General features: G+C 48.0%; 1 protein-coding gene across 3 annotated transcripts in view; it reads left to right on the top strand.

The window, feature by feature from the left end:
• The first annotated feature begins 13053 nt into the window (after positions 1–13053).
• LOC137528588 (uncharacterized) overlaps positions 13054–15628 on the top strand; it is a 284000-nt gene continuing 281425 nt past the window's right edge. For all 3 annotated transcript variants that reach the window (XM_068249936.1, XM_068249935.1, XM_068249934.1), the window contains exon 1: positions 13054–13140. The gene's annotated coding sequence lies outside the window, so the exon portion shown is untranslated. The remainder of the gene's footprint in view (positions 13141–15628) is intronic.

Genomic DNA, 15628 nt, shown 5'->3' with positions numbered 1-15628 from the left:
AAGGAAAATCCCTTTATAGTTAACAGGGGCATTGCTAGGATCCTAAAAGTTCCGGGGCACCAATGGGCACTGGGTGGGAAGGACCTGCGGTGCGCGCAGTGCGCTGTGGCAAAAATGGGTGTGGCCATGCAGGGAGTGGATGTGGCCATGGATGGGACCAAGTTACATGAACTTAACAGCGGTGTAACCTAATAATAATTGGCCTGTCCAGCAAAATGTTGGATGGAGCCCCCTAGCCTTTAATTAGATAGATTACTATCAGTATAGGCATAGAATAAAGATGCATACACACATTCAATTTTGATTGGTCAATCACAGACCAATGTTACCACTACATGTAGTATGAGGGCCAAGAGACTTTGAATACTGTGAACAGAGCTGAGCTCGCATAATACCTAGAAGTAGTAAAATTGGCTATTCAAAATTGTATGTGTGTACCAGGCTTTACAGCTAATACTGTACATACAATACAGCTGGTTTACAATCAGTACAGGCACAGAGCAACAGCTTATACTGTGCATACTGGAGGTAACAGATAAGCACAAACTACAGCTAGTTTACTATCAGTACAGGCACAGAGTAACAGCTTATACTGTACATACTGGAGGCAGCAGAGATCAGCACACACTGCAGCTAGTTTACTGTCAGTACAGGCACAGAGCAACACCTTATACTGTACATACTGGAGGTAACAGATCAGCACACACTGCAGCTAGTTTACTATCAGTACAGGCACAGAGTAACAGCTTATACTGTACACGCTGGAGGTAGCAGAGATCAGCACACACTGCCGCTAGTTTACTAGCAGTACAGGAACAGAATAATAGCTTATACTGTACACATTGAAAGTAGCAGAGATCAGCACACACTGCCGCTAGTTTACTAGCAGTACTGGAACAGAATAACAGTTTATACTGTGCACATTGAAAGTAGCAGAGATCAGCCTGAACCTAATGCTGGGAATACACGGCTCGATTCTGAGCTGATAAGATGGCTCGATAGATAATTTCCGACACGCCTGATCTGCCGCCCACAGAATCGAGCGGCAAAAACGACTGGGTGCAGAATCGAGCCCCAGAATCAACCTGTGTATTCCCAGCATAAGGCCCGGTTCACACTTACGTTTGAAAACTTTGCTGCTGACACACACACACACTGCTGACACACACACACAATGCTGCTGCTGACACACGCACACTCTGCTGCTGCTGACACACACAATGCTGCTGCTGACACACACAAACACACACACACACTGCTGACACACACACACACACACTGCTGCTGCTGACACACACACACCACATATACACACACACACCACTGCTGCTGACACACACACACACACACACACACACACCACATATACACACACACACACACACACTGCTGACACACACACACCACATATACACACACACACCACTGCTGCTGACACACACACACACACACACACACACACCACATATACACACACACACACACACACTGCTGACACACACACACCACATATACACACACACACCACTGCTGCTGACACACACACACACACACACACACACACACACACACACACACACACACACACACACACACACACACACACACACACACACACACACACACACACACACACTGCTGACACACACACACCACATATACACACACACCACTGCTGCTGACACACACACACACACACACACACACACACACACACACACACACGCACACACACACACACCACATATACACACACACACCTGCTACTGTTGACACACACACACTGCTACTGCTACACACACAAACACACACACAATGCTGACACACACACACACACGCACACGCACACACTGCTGCTGCTGCTGACACACACACACACATACACACACACACACACACACACACACACACACACCACATATACACACACACATATATACACGCACATACTGCTGCTGCTGCTGACACACACACACACACACACCACATATACACACACACATATATACACGCACATACTGCTGCTGCTGCTGACACACACACACCACATATACACACACACCACATATACACACACACACTGCTCCTGCTGACACACACACTTACTTGCTGCTGCTGGCATGTGTGGCTAGTTCTGGCCAGGCTGTCACCTTAGGTGGTGTGGCAGGGAGCCAGGGCCAGGCTGAGGGAGGACACTGGACTGTGGAGGAGGCAGCTGGCTGCACTAAGCTGGTGGAACCTGGTCCTCCTGAGCCTGGTGCTGCACGTCAGGCTGAGTTGCCATCGGGGTCAGCGGGCGCCGGACAGGCAAATAGTTCAGCGGGGGTCAGCGGGCGCCAGGCAGGCATCTCCACCACGTGCGGGGGGCGGAGCTATCCACGCTCTCTCCAGCCCCCTGCCTTTGCACTTCACTCGCAGGCACGTCCCCTGCCAGGTACTCCTGATTGGGCAGGGGCGGATGGGACAGAGCCTCAGCAAAGTGCTGGCTACCAGCTGAGTGTTACGAGCAGCGAGCACCGCCCACAACATGGTGGCCGCCATCTCATACAAAACGGCCACTGCCAGTCATACCCCCGGGCCCCCCCACCTCTTCAGGAGGCGGGCCCGGTCACGACCGCGACCGTGATTCTGTGATTTTTGCTGTATATTGTTTATTAAAAAAACACTTTCAGTGCCGCCAAGTGGGATCATTTCAGTTGCCAAAATATGTTCATGGTAAAAGTGTCCCTCTTTTCCATTTCAGAAAGTTGGGAGGTATGATTTTAGCGTGTAACCGATTGAAAAAACTGTAATAGTGGCAGTGAAACTACAGGCTTCATTGTATGTGACAGAACATGTTTATAACGGGTAATGTGGCTCTTCCCCTTCATTGTGTTCCTGTCTTTACATGGAACACAATGCAGCTCCACAGTGTGATTTTATCCTAAAGGAGAAATAAGCAGCCTGTTTTGTCCTATGGAGAGCGGAGGAGGAGGACAAACAGCATATTCTATACTACGGAGAAGGGACTGGGGTGGATGACCAGCATGCTTTGACCTGTGTAGAATTTACATGAGTAAAGTCTAGACTGAACCTGCTGACTCAACACTCAACATAAAGCTGACCCCCGTCCAGAACTGCACTCAGTGTATCTTCCTCTCCCCATCCCTGATCAGCTTCTACAATGATTGCTGTACAATCTGCTCTTCTCTTCCTGCTCTGTGGAATCGCCCAATGTCAGGAGGAGCATATGTAAGTAACACCTATGTGTGTGTTTATAGCACCTGTGTATGTGTTGTGCCTGTACATTGTTTGCATAGATTTTTTTGTATGAAAATGCCATGGGTGGTAGGGGCCATGCCTGGGCCGAGGCGGTGGCAAGAGAGGCTCCAGCCTCAGGGCACAGTGCAGGAGGGGGCGCAAAACTCATTCAGCTATCATTCCCCTAATGTGTTTGAAGCAGAGTGAAATAAGAAAAGGGGATACATGGCGGGGGGGGGGGGGGGTTGCCACCCTGGGGAGCCTCTTAGTCTAATAGCAATCAGTGTGTGATGGCTGGGGTGGGAGGGATGGAGAGGCATACTTTGACTCTGGTGGAGGGGGCGGGGCTTCTCCTATTCTGATCTGGCCAGTAGGGGGCTTGTAACACCTCTAACCCCCAAAGTCACCAAAACCCCCTAAAGTTCAAGCAATTATGTCACAGTTGAGTTTCTATCTGGTCTCCTGATGATTTCTAGAAGGGGGCTTTCACACCACTTCAGCTGACCATCTTGTACAGTGACATCTACAAAGGGGGGGCTGCACTTGTATGACTCACCCTGTCCCTTCACTGCTGTGTGTATAGTTGGTACAGCTGGTAAAGCCACAGTCCTTTGCTTCCATAGTGTATTGAGTGATGTGGGTGGCATTATTTTTACAGTGAGGCACAGGAATATGAAAGGGTGGTTCGAGATCTTGGTTTGGAGCATGGGGGTGGAGTATAGTAGTGGGAGGAGTCAGGACAGCAATGATCAAAGCCATAGCACTTGGAGGTGTTGCTGCCATGTGAACCTAACAATGAAGACCATGGAGATGAGTATGGCGGAGGGGGCTATGGGAGGGTAGTGGTGCAGCATCAAGCTAGTTAGGGAGAGGTTAGGTCTTAGGTGGAAAAATCCTGCAAAGCGGACTTTAAAGACTCCACTCCGTGGGATTAGTAGAGCATATGAACTTTCATAGTATAGGAATTTGTAAAAGAGAACATAAGAAATATGTAATGATATCAAAGAAATATTAGTGCCATAAGTTTAAAAAAAACTTTAGGAGTATATATAGCCTGTGCTGGGTGCAGTATATAAATTCTCATCTCTTCTATCTCCTCCAGTTACCATGTGGGGGGCCCCAGAAGCTGGACGGTGGGGGTGCCGGAGGCGGTCACTGTTGAGGCTGTTGGACATGAAGAGAGTTTCCCAGTTCAGCTCTCCCTGCTCAGTTATCCAGATAAGAAGGTGACCTACGACTCCCAGCAGCTCCAGCTGTCCTCCAGTAATCGATATCGAGGATCCCTTAGCCTGCTGGTAGGTAGAACTTTTCTGCAAGCCTCAAGGCTGACAACAAGCAAAATATATATATATATTGCTTTTTTCCCCCCTAATTATACCTATTTTCGAGGATCTGTCCTGGGCTTTGCTGAATGTCACAGTAGAGGGTCAAACATGCTTGGAACATAGCCCATGGCGGGGAGCGTTCTGGGCCTGCACAGTACTATCTCTGCAGGCACAGATTTCTTCCGATGACGGCAGCGCCATGGGGGCACGCCCAGCTGGCCTGTATGTGTGCAGTGCAGTCTAACTGACGTGACTTGAGCCTATTACTGGGGGCAGAGCCGGATTTACCATAAGGCACTGTAGGTACGTGCCTACAGACGTCTGATGATGACAAGGCGGCTTACTCCCCTCTCTGAGCCGAACACGGTAAATCCAGCGCTGGAGACTTGGGCGCAGCAGCGCAGGAGACTTGGGCGCAGCCGGCGCCACCATAGGCCGTAATAGGAACTAGGCACAGGGAGTAACTTCAGCGCCGTCAGAAGACAGACCTGAAGTTGCTTTTAAAACAATAATTCGGATTCCAGCGATTGCTGGAAGCCGAATTATTTCATTCCCCCACTATCCATGTCGGCCTGGAGGGGGAATAGTAATTAACACGGCCCGGACTTGTGCGGCAGCAGGATCAGCCATATACTGGCTGTGTCCTGCGCCCAAGTCTCCGGCGCCGTTCTCTCTCGTACGCCTCTGAGCTCCTTCCCTATGCAGAGTCCTGATGAGAGTGTAAAGGAGAGGTTACTCACCCCGACCTCGTCATTCCAATGACCAGATCTCCCTTCAGTCAGGGGCAACTCTAGCTACTGAATACTGAGGTTTCTCTAGCTACCTAATGCTTGGGGACTCCTCTACTTACTTAATATTGAGAGTTAGAGATGGCCCGAACCGTTCGCGGGCGAACCTCTATAGGCTATGTACTACTTCCGGGTCGCAATGACCCGGAGTAGTACGCCTGCGCTGGCCCAGCGGCGCGCGTCGTTGATCGCGCGCCTGTTGCCGGGCACTTTATGCGCATGAGCATGACATCACTCATGACGTCACGCACATGCGCAGAAAGTGCCCGGCAACAGGCGCGCGATCAAAGACGCGCGCTGCTGGGCCAGCGCAGGCGTACTACTCCGGGTCATAGTGACCCGGAAGTAGTACTGGGGGAGAGGTACTCCCGCGAACGGTTCGAGAACCGTTCACAGACATCTCTATTGAGAGTGCTTCTGGCTACCTAATGCTAAAGGGCACCTGTAGCTACCTACCTTGGGCAGGGGATCAGGCAGGGGAAGTAGGGGAGAGGTGACAGCTGGGCCAGCCAACACCTTTGTGGTGCAGTTTGTTGGGGGTTTGTAGGTTCATGGAGGGCAAAGTCTAAGATGCCAGGACATCTGTGCCTATAGGCTCCTGTGATGTAAATCCGGGCCTGCATGCATGGAGGGCGGAGTCTGGGGTGCCAGGACATCTGTGCCTATAGGCTCCTGTGAGGTAAATCTGGGCCTGCATGCATGGAGGGCGGAGTCTGGGGTGCCAGGACATCTGTGCCTATAGGCTCCTGTGAGGTAAATCCGGGCCTGCATGCATGGAGTGCGGAGTCTAAGATGCCAGGACATCTGTGCCTATAGGCTCCTATGAGGTAAATCCAGGTCTGACTGGGGGCGATTGTAGGAGATGAACTGAGATGCCCAGGAAGACAGTGCGGGAGCCACAGAGTACATAGGGTTTGAGGAAGCCCCAGGTATGTATAAATGCTGCTATATTTCAAGTATCAGATACACTTAATGTTATTCACATCTTAAAACCATTATATGAATTCATCCACTTTCCTCCTGTTTTTTCTACACCTGTCTTGAACAGTGATTTGCAAATATGTTCATATTTGCCTAGGACATATTTTTTAAAGGGAAGGTTCGGGGAGGGCTGTAAAAAAATAAAAATCAAAATCCACTTACCTGGGGCTTCCTCCAGCCCGTGGCAGGCAGGAGGTGCCCTCGCCGCCGCTCCGCAGGCTCCCGGTGGCCTCCGGTGGCCGACCCGACCTGGCCAGGCCGGCTGCCAGGTCGGGCTCTTCTGCGCTCCAAATGCCGGCACTTCTGCGTCCCACGTGGACGCGCTGACGTCATCGGACGTCCGCCGGGCTGTACTGCGCAGGCGCAGTAGTTCTGCGCCTGCGCAGTACAGCCCGGCGGACGTCCGATGACGTCAGCGCGTCCGCGTGGGACGCAGAAGTGCCGGCATTTGGAGCGCAGAAGAGCCCGACCTGGCAGCCGGCCTGGCCAGGTCGGGTCGGCCACCGGAGGCCACCGGGAGCCTGCGGAGCGGCGGCGAGGGCACCTCCTGCCTGCCACGGGCTGAAGGAAGCCCCAGGTAAGTGGATTTTGATTTTGATTTTTTTACAGCCCTCCCCGAACCTTCCCTTTAAGTAAGTTCTCCATATCCACTCACTATAAAACTGGTGTAGTTCGATTGCTGAGACCATTCTGAATTATTACATACCGCTTTTATCTTGATATCCCCAGAAAAAAATCCATTGATTACAGTAAGTAATAATTACTAATGCTAGGAACATGCTGTTTGGTTGTAAGCTGATGAAGAAAATGTATGAATCATGAACATATGGTCATATTTTGCATGTGAGTAGCAAAGGCCAAAATATGCTATATTTACAAGGTATTCTAAGAACACTTTCGCCCAAAACATGCAGTAATTCTTCCTCATAGCTGCAGGGGCAGAAATGGACAGGGACACCCTTCTGGCCCAAGGTCTACCCATTTCAGGCTGTCTTTGGCTGTAAGAACTAAGAGCCTAAGACAGGCCACATGGTCCAGTGCTGCAACTCTTCAAAGATCCCGGTCATAGTAGCTACTATCCCAGACACCTGTAATCTGAAGTGTTAAACAAGGGCGATTCTAATCTTTTTGCTGCTTGAGGCAATTTGGAACGATTGCACTGCACCTGAAAATCTTCACCCACAGTATAGGTGGGTAGGTGGCTGGGTATACGTGCCCCTGCATAGGGTAACCAGTATAGTTGGCCCAGTATAGGTAGCCAGTACAGTTGCCCCTGTATAGGTAGCTAGTATAGTTGCCCCCAGTATAGGTAGCATAGTTGCCCTCCGTATAGGTAGCATAGTTGCCCCAGTATAGATTTCTAGTAAAGGTGGCCCCAGTATAGGTAGTATAGTTGCCCCAGTATAGGTAGCTAGTATAGCTGCCCCAGTATAGGTAGTATAGTTGCCCCCAGTATAGATAGTATAGTTGCCCCCAGTATAGGCAGTATAGTTGCCCCAGTATATGTAGCTAGTATAGCTGCCCCAGTATAGGGTATAGTTGCCCCCAGTATAGATAGTATAGTTGCCCCAAGCGGAATGCTGTTCCAGGGTCCATGCCACCTGATGAACCTGCTTCATCTGGAATCATGGACCAACCGCCCCTGGTGTTAATGCAGGGGAAATGGGTGGATGACTGGTCATGATGGTTACGGTGATCTCTGAAACGTTTGGAGTTGTAAGCAGAGAGTACAGGAAGGTATAGGGTTTTCTTTCTACAGACTTGCAGTGAGCCTGACTCCATCTGTTCTTTGCTACAGATTAGGCCAGAGGATTTCCCCAGCAGAGAAGAGGAAGAGAAGTTTGTGTACTTGGTGGCTGAATCTGACGGTTCCATCAAAGAGATGAAAATAGGTATAACGGATCACCGCACATCTCTGCCTGCTCTGGAAACCAAACAAGGTCAGTGTTCTTTATTATTCAACCTAAATCATGCTCTGCAATTTTCTCTTTAACCTCTTGCCAACCATGTCACACCGATGGGCGTGGACACGGCGACAGCCCCAGGACAGCCTAATGTCGATCGGCGTAAGGTCCTTGGGGCGTGGAATGCGGCCAATCATGCGTCGATGCACATGCATCCCTGCTCTGATGGCAAATCTCCATTCCGCCTTCAGTCTCTCAGCGGCGATCGCCACTGGGAGACTGTTAGACAACAAAACCGCCATCTTTTATTGCTGCACAGCACTGCGATCTAAGGCAGTGCTGTACTGGGGATAGCCGTGTCACACGATTGCATTGGCTCCAGGGTGATCCGCTGTCATAGGCTGAAGCCTATGACAGCCGATCACAGTGATAGGCTGGCGAAGGGATGGAGGGCTGGGACACAGGTAAAATAAAATAAAAAAATACACTATTTTATTTAAAAATAAAACAAATAAATATTTATAAAAAAAAAAAAAAAACATTGGGGGAGCAATCAGACCCCACCAACAGAGATCTCTGTTGGTGGGGAGAAAAGGGGGGGGGGGGAATCATGTGGGCTGTGTTGCGCAGCCCTGCAGGGAGGCCTTAAAGCTGCAGTGGCCCTGTTTGTGAAAAATGGCCTGGTCTTTAGTAGAGATGTTGCGAACCTCTGATTTTCGGTTCGCGAACTTTCGCAGAAGGTTCGGTTTGCGCGAACTTTCACAAACCGCAATAGACTTCAATGGGGAGGCGAACTTTGAAAAATAGAGAAAATTCTGCTGGCCACAAAAGTAATGGAAAAGATGTTTCAAAGTGTCTACTACTTGGAGCCATCCATGGTTAACTAGATGAAACATCAAAATTCCCACATAAAATTTATATTTACCCAACACCAGTGTTTTACGCATCAAAATCTCATTGAATGTGAAGTTGCAGGCCTAACCTACCTTATACCATCTTGCATTTGTGTACTTCCACCTTCTCCTCCTCCGTAGGAGGATCTTGTCTTCCAGGGATTTGTAGGATTTCAAAAGCACGCTCACATACATTGGCCAGGCATCAAACCCAGGTCAACTGCTTGGAAGGCAGTTATGCTGACCACTATACCACCAACACTACAGGCTGAAGCCAGCCAGCCTAGCTGGCCTGGGAAGGATGAAAAGCTAGGTGGCCATGCAACCATTCCTGCTAACCTAAAGCTTACTTGTGTCTTACAACACATTGGCTTAAGACTTTACCAAATCCAATGCTCCAATATGGAGTAGCTTCTCTGTTTGCTGTTTTTTTTTTTTTTTAAGTCTGGTGTCACAGTTCACTCATCTCTTCAACTACAAGAAAGGCCCAGGAGTAGTCTTAGCTACAAGGTGGCTGGATAGTTTACTGGTTAAGGGCCCTGACACAGGTGACCAGGGTTCAAATCTTAGCTCTGCTGTAACGATCGGTGTAACACAGAGAGGGTCTGATTACCGGTGAACTGCAGTATCACCGAGAATACAGAATATACCCAATTATTGATGATCTGCAGTATCACCGATAATCAGATATATCTACTAACCTCTGGACACCTGAGATAACAAGTGAGTGTTAAGTGCAGCAGCAATACGCAGAGTACTGCACAGGAGTATGTTCCTCCCGTTGGCCTCGACTCTCCCAGGGGAGGAGCTAGGCTGAGAGTAGGAAGGACAGAGTGTGAGTGACACCAGTGAGAGGGTGTCACTAACAGGTCTGGGAACTGCCTCTAACAGTAAGGCCAGTTCTCGAGGTCGGGCAAGCCAGGTCGTCAACACACAGACAGATAAGGTACAGATTCAGGAGACAGATACGGAATCCAAAGAACAGGCAGGGTTTGGCAACGGAGTATCAGAATAGCGAGGTACAGAATCAGGAGGCAAATACAGAGTCCAGGAACGAGCAGAGTTTGGCAACAGGATATCAGAAATAGCAAGGTACAGAATCAGAGTTCAGGAGGATAGTCAGGCAGGCAGAAGGTCATAACAAATAATACAGATCAATATTCCTAACGCTAAGGTGTGAGGTCCGTGATCGTCAACACCTTTGGAAACTATTCTAGAACACAGATACTGACAAGGTCTGAGTGCTACCACGTAGTGATCGCAACGCCAGACGCCAGAGAAATGACCAGCAACCAGTATATATACACCAGTGCTCTCCAGCGCCTCCCTTAAGTGCTGTACCAATAAAAGTTGCTGCAATTGTCAGCTGATAGGCCTGGTCAGCTGACCCTCCTCTGACTGCCATAAAGGCCCTGCCTCTCTGCGAGTGCACGCGTCCTCCTAAACCAGTGTGAACTATCAGTCCCAGCCACACCAGTCATGTGTTGTAATGTTGTTGCTGTATGGGATGCGGAATCCGCCGCCACGCTGTCTGAGCGTGCGGCGTTTCCTCCGCATTCCGCCTTACTGTGAGAAGCAGGCCTATGCGTTCCGCTATGCCAGCCGCAGAAACAGCCGCCTCATCCTGCGTCCATGCGGCGGCTTTTCCGCGTTTCTTCATATCTGCCTGTTCAGTAAGCCAGCACCTATTTAGTGGGAGACCTTAGGCAAGTCTCCCTAATGCTGCTACTGCCTATAGAGCGCATCCTAGTGGCTGCAGCTCTCAAGGTAAAAAAAAAGTTCTAAAATTGTCTTTTTGTCAAAAAAAAAAAAAAAGCTCCAGGAAAAAATGATGATGAAAATATGAGGTGAGGGTAGGGCTGAAGGGCATCAAACACAGGAACCATAACCAGAGGGGTTCCTATCAAGAACTAGATGACTGATGATAATCCTAATCTGCTAACTATGATAACACAAAATTTCACATAATTTTTTACAATTACAGCAATACGTAATAACGGTTTGGACATTCATTTGATTCTGCGGAATCCAATGCCAGTCGTAATTTTGAGAAAAACCGCCAAATTTTGCATTTTGTGCCGACTTTAGCAGTTAACAGCAAAGCCCCCTACACATGTTCTTGTCCTCAAAATTGCTAAATGTGTTAAGAGTAATTATGGGAACAAGTAAAAAATTCAATCAATTTTAAAAGCGCAAAAGAAAAACAGTTTTTAAACTCAGAAAAATTAATAAAAAAAAATATTTTGCATTTTAATTTTTTTTTCCTCTTACTCCCACTATTCCCCTTGACATATGTAGCAATATTAGTTATGAAAGCATGTATGGGTCTTTACTATTAAACGCTTAAGTTAGCACAAAATTATGTGAAAATTACGACAAATTGTGAAATTACAGTTCTTGGTCTTGATTACATTTACATATTATGATGCAAAATTAGGATTATGCAAAATTCATTCATCACTATAGATGACATTACTTTGATCGAAAGAGGGCAATTGAATCTAGTGGTGATGAATAGTTTATACCTGATTTCCGTGCACTTGACTACAATTTTCTTAACCTGCTCGATCAACAGAATTGATAGATTCTCACCCAAATATTGATAAAACTATCAAAAGGGACTCTTGATTCAATTTAAAGAGACTCTGTAACAAACATGTAATCCTTTTTTCTACTATCCTATAATTCCCTAAACCTATTCTAATGTGCTCTGGCTTACTGCAGCACTTTGTACTATCACCGTCTCTGTAATAAATCAACTTATCTTTCCCCTGTCGGATTTGTCGCCCTGTGTCTGGAAGGTTGCCAACTCTTCAGTGTTGTTGATCTGTTATGCACACCCCCTCTATGCACACTCCCATGTGTGTTATTTACATTAGGCAGCCTCTCTGCTCTCTTGTCAGTGAGAGAAGAGAGCTGCCTTTTACAACCTAGATAAATCGTCCTCTGTTAGGCTGTGAAAGGAGCTGGGCTGTCACATACTGAGGAATTACAGACATTGGCAGAGCTGTCTGCAGGAAGAAACAATCAGCCTGTCACTCTTCAGTGGATGAGAGCTGCAGGGGGAGAGAAGGTAAACACACAAATGATCTCTTGAAATTCAAAAGGAAGGCTGTATACAGCCTGCTTGTGTATGGATGTATTTTCTATGTGTGGACATGCTGTACATCAACCTACTTCTGGTTTTGGTGGCCATTTTGTTTGTTTATAAACAAACTTTTTAAAACAGTTTTTGACTACTTTTAATGCGGCGGGGAGTGGCAAAATTGTGACAGAGGGGAATAAGAGATGCCCCCTAATGCACTGGTATGTTTACTTTTGTGTGATTTTAACAATACAGATTCTCTTTAAGAATATAAATTGAAACGTGTCTGTACTAATTCCACCAATTGTAACTCCATTTTGCAATACACTAATTTTCTTCCTGAACAATATATAAAAAATCATTTACAAAAAAAGGAGAACTTTAGAGGTGCAAAGTTATTATTATTATTATTATTTTTAATTTATAAAGCGCCAATATATTCCATGGCACTAAAAGTGAAAAAATACTCAGATAAAGTTAGAAATGGAAGGGATTTCAGTAAAAAACAACCATTCTCCTAGGTTTTCTCCTTGGTAATATTGTCCTATTTCTATATATATAAAATCGTGTGTGTGTGTGTGTGTGTGCGTGCGTGCGTGCGTGTCAGGGCCGGCTTTAGGGGGGGGCAAGAGGGGGCAGAGCCCCCTCAAATAGACTTCTTGCCCCCTCCAATATGCTGCTGCTTTCTGGTCCGTGGAACGCAGTCACATCTCCTCTATCTCCGCTGTGCTGTGTGTGGGGGCGGAGATAGAGACACTCAGCCTGGTCGGGTATCACATGGGGCCAGGCAGCCAGTGAGAGAGGATTGAGACACTCTGCTCTCTCACTGGCTGCCCGGCCCCATGTGATCCCGGCCAGCCAGCCACAAGTATCTTTATCTGAATGAGATCGATGGGCGCGCTGGGGAGACATGAAGGAAAAGAGGCAAGTGATTTACGTCTCCAGTCCCAGCCGCCCAGCTCTCTGCATACACAGGACACAGCCTGTCAGACTGCCTGTGTGCTGCTGATGGACGCAATTTGTGTATAGTGTACGAGTCCCCCTGACCTCCCACACTGACCTGACAATCCTGTGCCCACATTACTGTGATGATTGGCGGGCAGGGGATAATCTTTTATCACTAACTGATTCCTATCTGCAGCTCAGGGAGCAGGAACAATCTGCACAGAGGTCAGGTAACTCTGTGTAATGGCTCACCCCCCTTCTTTTCACTATTCAGTCTCACTGACTTACCTGCCCTCTGCTCTTTTATCTGCTCTGCTCACTTCAGCCTGCATTTTCTTTTAACCCTTTCACTGCCTGTCCTAGCTTCTTAAGCTTTGTGTTTCCTAATTTAATCATTTGTAGCTGCTGCTGGTCTCCTATTAAGAATGTCTTAAAGTGTACCAGAGATGATTGACAGTGTTGTATACATACCTGGGGCTTCCTCCAGCCCCATGCGCACAGATCACTCCCACGACGCCGTCCTCTGCTTCCTGCTGCTGCGGTATTGGGTCCCGTTAGTTCTGCCAGTCTACCCAAGAGAAGTGCGCCCTCTACATATCTCTTCGGTGGTCGCTGGAGAGATACGTAAAGAGCGCAGTTCCTCTTGCGCAGACTGGCTGAACTAACATGACCCAATACCGGAGCTGCAGGCAGCGGAGGACGGCGGCGTGGGAGCGATCTGTGTGCATGGGGCTGGAGGAAGACCTGGGTATGTATAAAACAGTATCAATCATATCTGGTTTCCTTTAAGGGTGCCATACATCAGCAACTTGGCAGTGTATTTTTGGTGAAATGCTGTCAGATCACATATATTTTTGGGGGATGCACTACCATAACCACTTGTTATGGCGGGCAAAGATGACACCACATTCCTTTCACGAGAATCATATGGAGGCAGGCAAGTCTGCCATTTGTGACCCCGGGTAATGGCCGGGGAATGAGGGATGGAATCCGGTGTGGAGCCTGAGAAACGACTACCACTACACATCCAAGGAGGGCAGCAGACAGGCATGCACGCCCGCCCCGAGGTAGTGACCAAAAATAACAATACAGGAGGTGGACTTTCGAGGCCCTGCTGTGTATTTGAAATGAATTAACTTTAAATCCTTTAACGGGAATCCGTTATGGAGGGCAAGTCTGCCATTGTCACAGCGGGGAATGAAGGTTGGATTGCGGCCCGAAGTGGGAGCCTGCTGAGACCCATGCTGTAGCTGCCCTGACCGTGCTTTGCAGACCAGGCATCTGTGGTCAGATGGACCCTTGAGCCAGCGGAAGACAAACCAAGTCGAAAGCATTTGCCAAGCATGTTTTACGAAGGGCAATTTTTGTTCTAATTTTTGTAAATTGTTTGAAAATGTAGATGGTTGTATTTTTAAATAGTTTGAAAGTTTAGATGGTTGTATTTTTAAATTGTTTGAAAGTTTAGATGGTTGTATTTTTAAATTGGTTGAAAGTTTAGATGGTTGTATTTTTAAATTGTTTAAGTGTAGCCATTCTTCCTCCCCCCCAGCCACGAACAATACCATGGGAACGTGGAGCAGCAGAAGCCCCCTGTGACGGCTGCCGCGGTTGTTCTCCGCGGCTTGTCTTTTGAGGGGTGCTGCTTTTCCTCAGGTGTTCTTGCCATAGCTGTTTGTGCCTTCTCTCCAGGTGCCTTCGTAAAGCACTTGTCCCTACGTGACAGTTGGCCTTTCCACGGCTCAATTTTTGCTGGCAGAGACACTAGATGGCTTTGCTCCGATCTGAGACACACACGTTAAAAAATTTCCAAACCCCTGAGCCCCCCTGGGCTGATGGCGCTACGGTGGCATCAGCAGCTGACGTTGAAGGACATGTTGGCTGTCTGGCCATAGTGGGTGATACATGGCGCCGGACACTGCCCCCAGCTGTTTCTGAGGACGAGCTCCCTCTTGTATTGCATTCCGAAGTTGGAGCCTGATCAACGGCTACCACCACACATCCAGGCAAGGAGGGAGGCAGCAGGCAGAGGGAGGCAGGCAGGCATGCACGCCCGCCCCGAGGTAGTGACCAAAAATAACAATACAGGACTCAGGAGGACCTTTTGCGGCCCTAATTGAAATGAATTAACTTTAAATCCTTTAACGGGAATCCGTTATGGAGGGCAAGTCTGCCATTGTCACCGCGGGGAATGAAGGTTGGATTGCGGCCCGAAGTGGGAGCCTGCTGAGACCCATGCTGTAGCTGCCCTGACTGTGCTTTGCAGACCAGGCATCTGTGGTCAGATGGACCCTTGAGCCAGCGGAAGACAAACCAAGTCGAAAGCATTTGCCAACAATGTTTTGCGGAGGGCAAGTTTTTTTGCCCTTTTTTAAAATTGTTTGAAAATGATAGATGGTTGTATTTTTAAATAGTTTGAAAGTTTAGATGGTTGTATTTTTAAATTGTTTGAAAGTTTAGATGGTTGTAT

The sequence above is a fragment of the Hyperolius riggenbachi genome, chromosome 8 (assembly GCF_040937935.1).
Source record: "Hyperolius riggenbachi isolate aHypRig1 chromosome 8, aHypRig1.pri, whole genome shotgun sequence".
Classification (NCBI taxonomy): domain Eukaryota; kingdom Metazoa; phylum Chordata; class Amphibia; order Anura; family Hyperoliidae; genus Hyperolius; species Hyperolius riggenbachi.
Note: the sequence above shows the minus strand (reverse complement) of the source record. Positions and strands in the feature narration are given on the sequence as shown.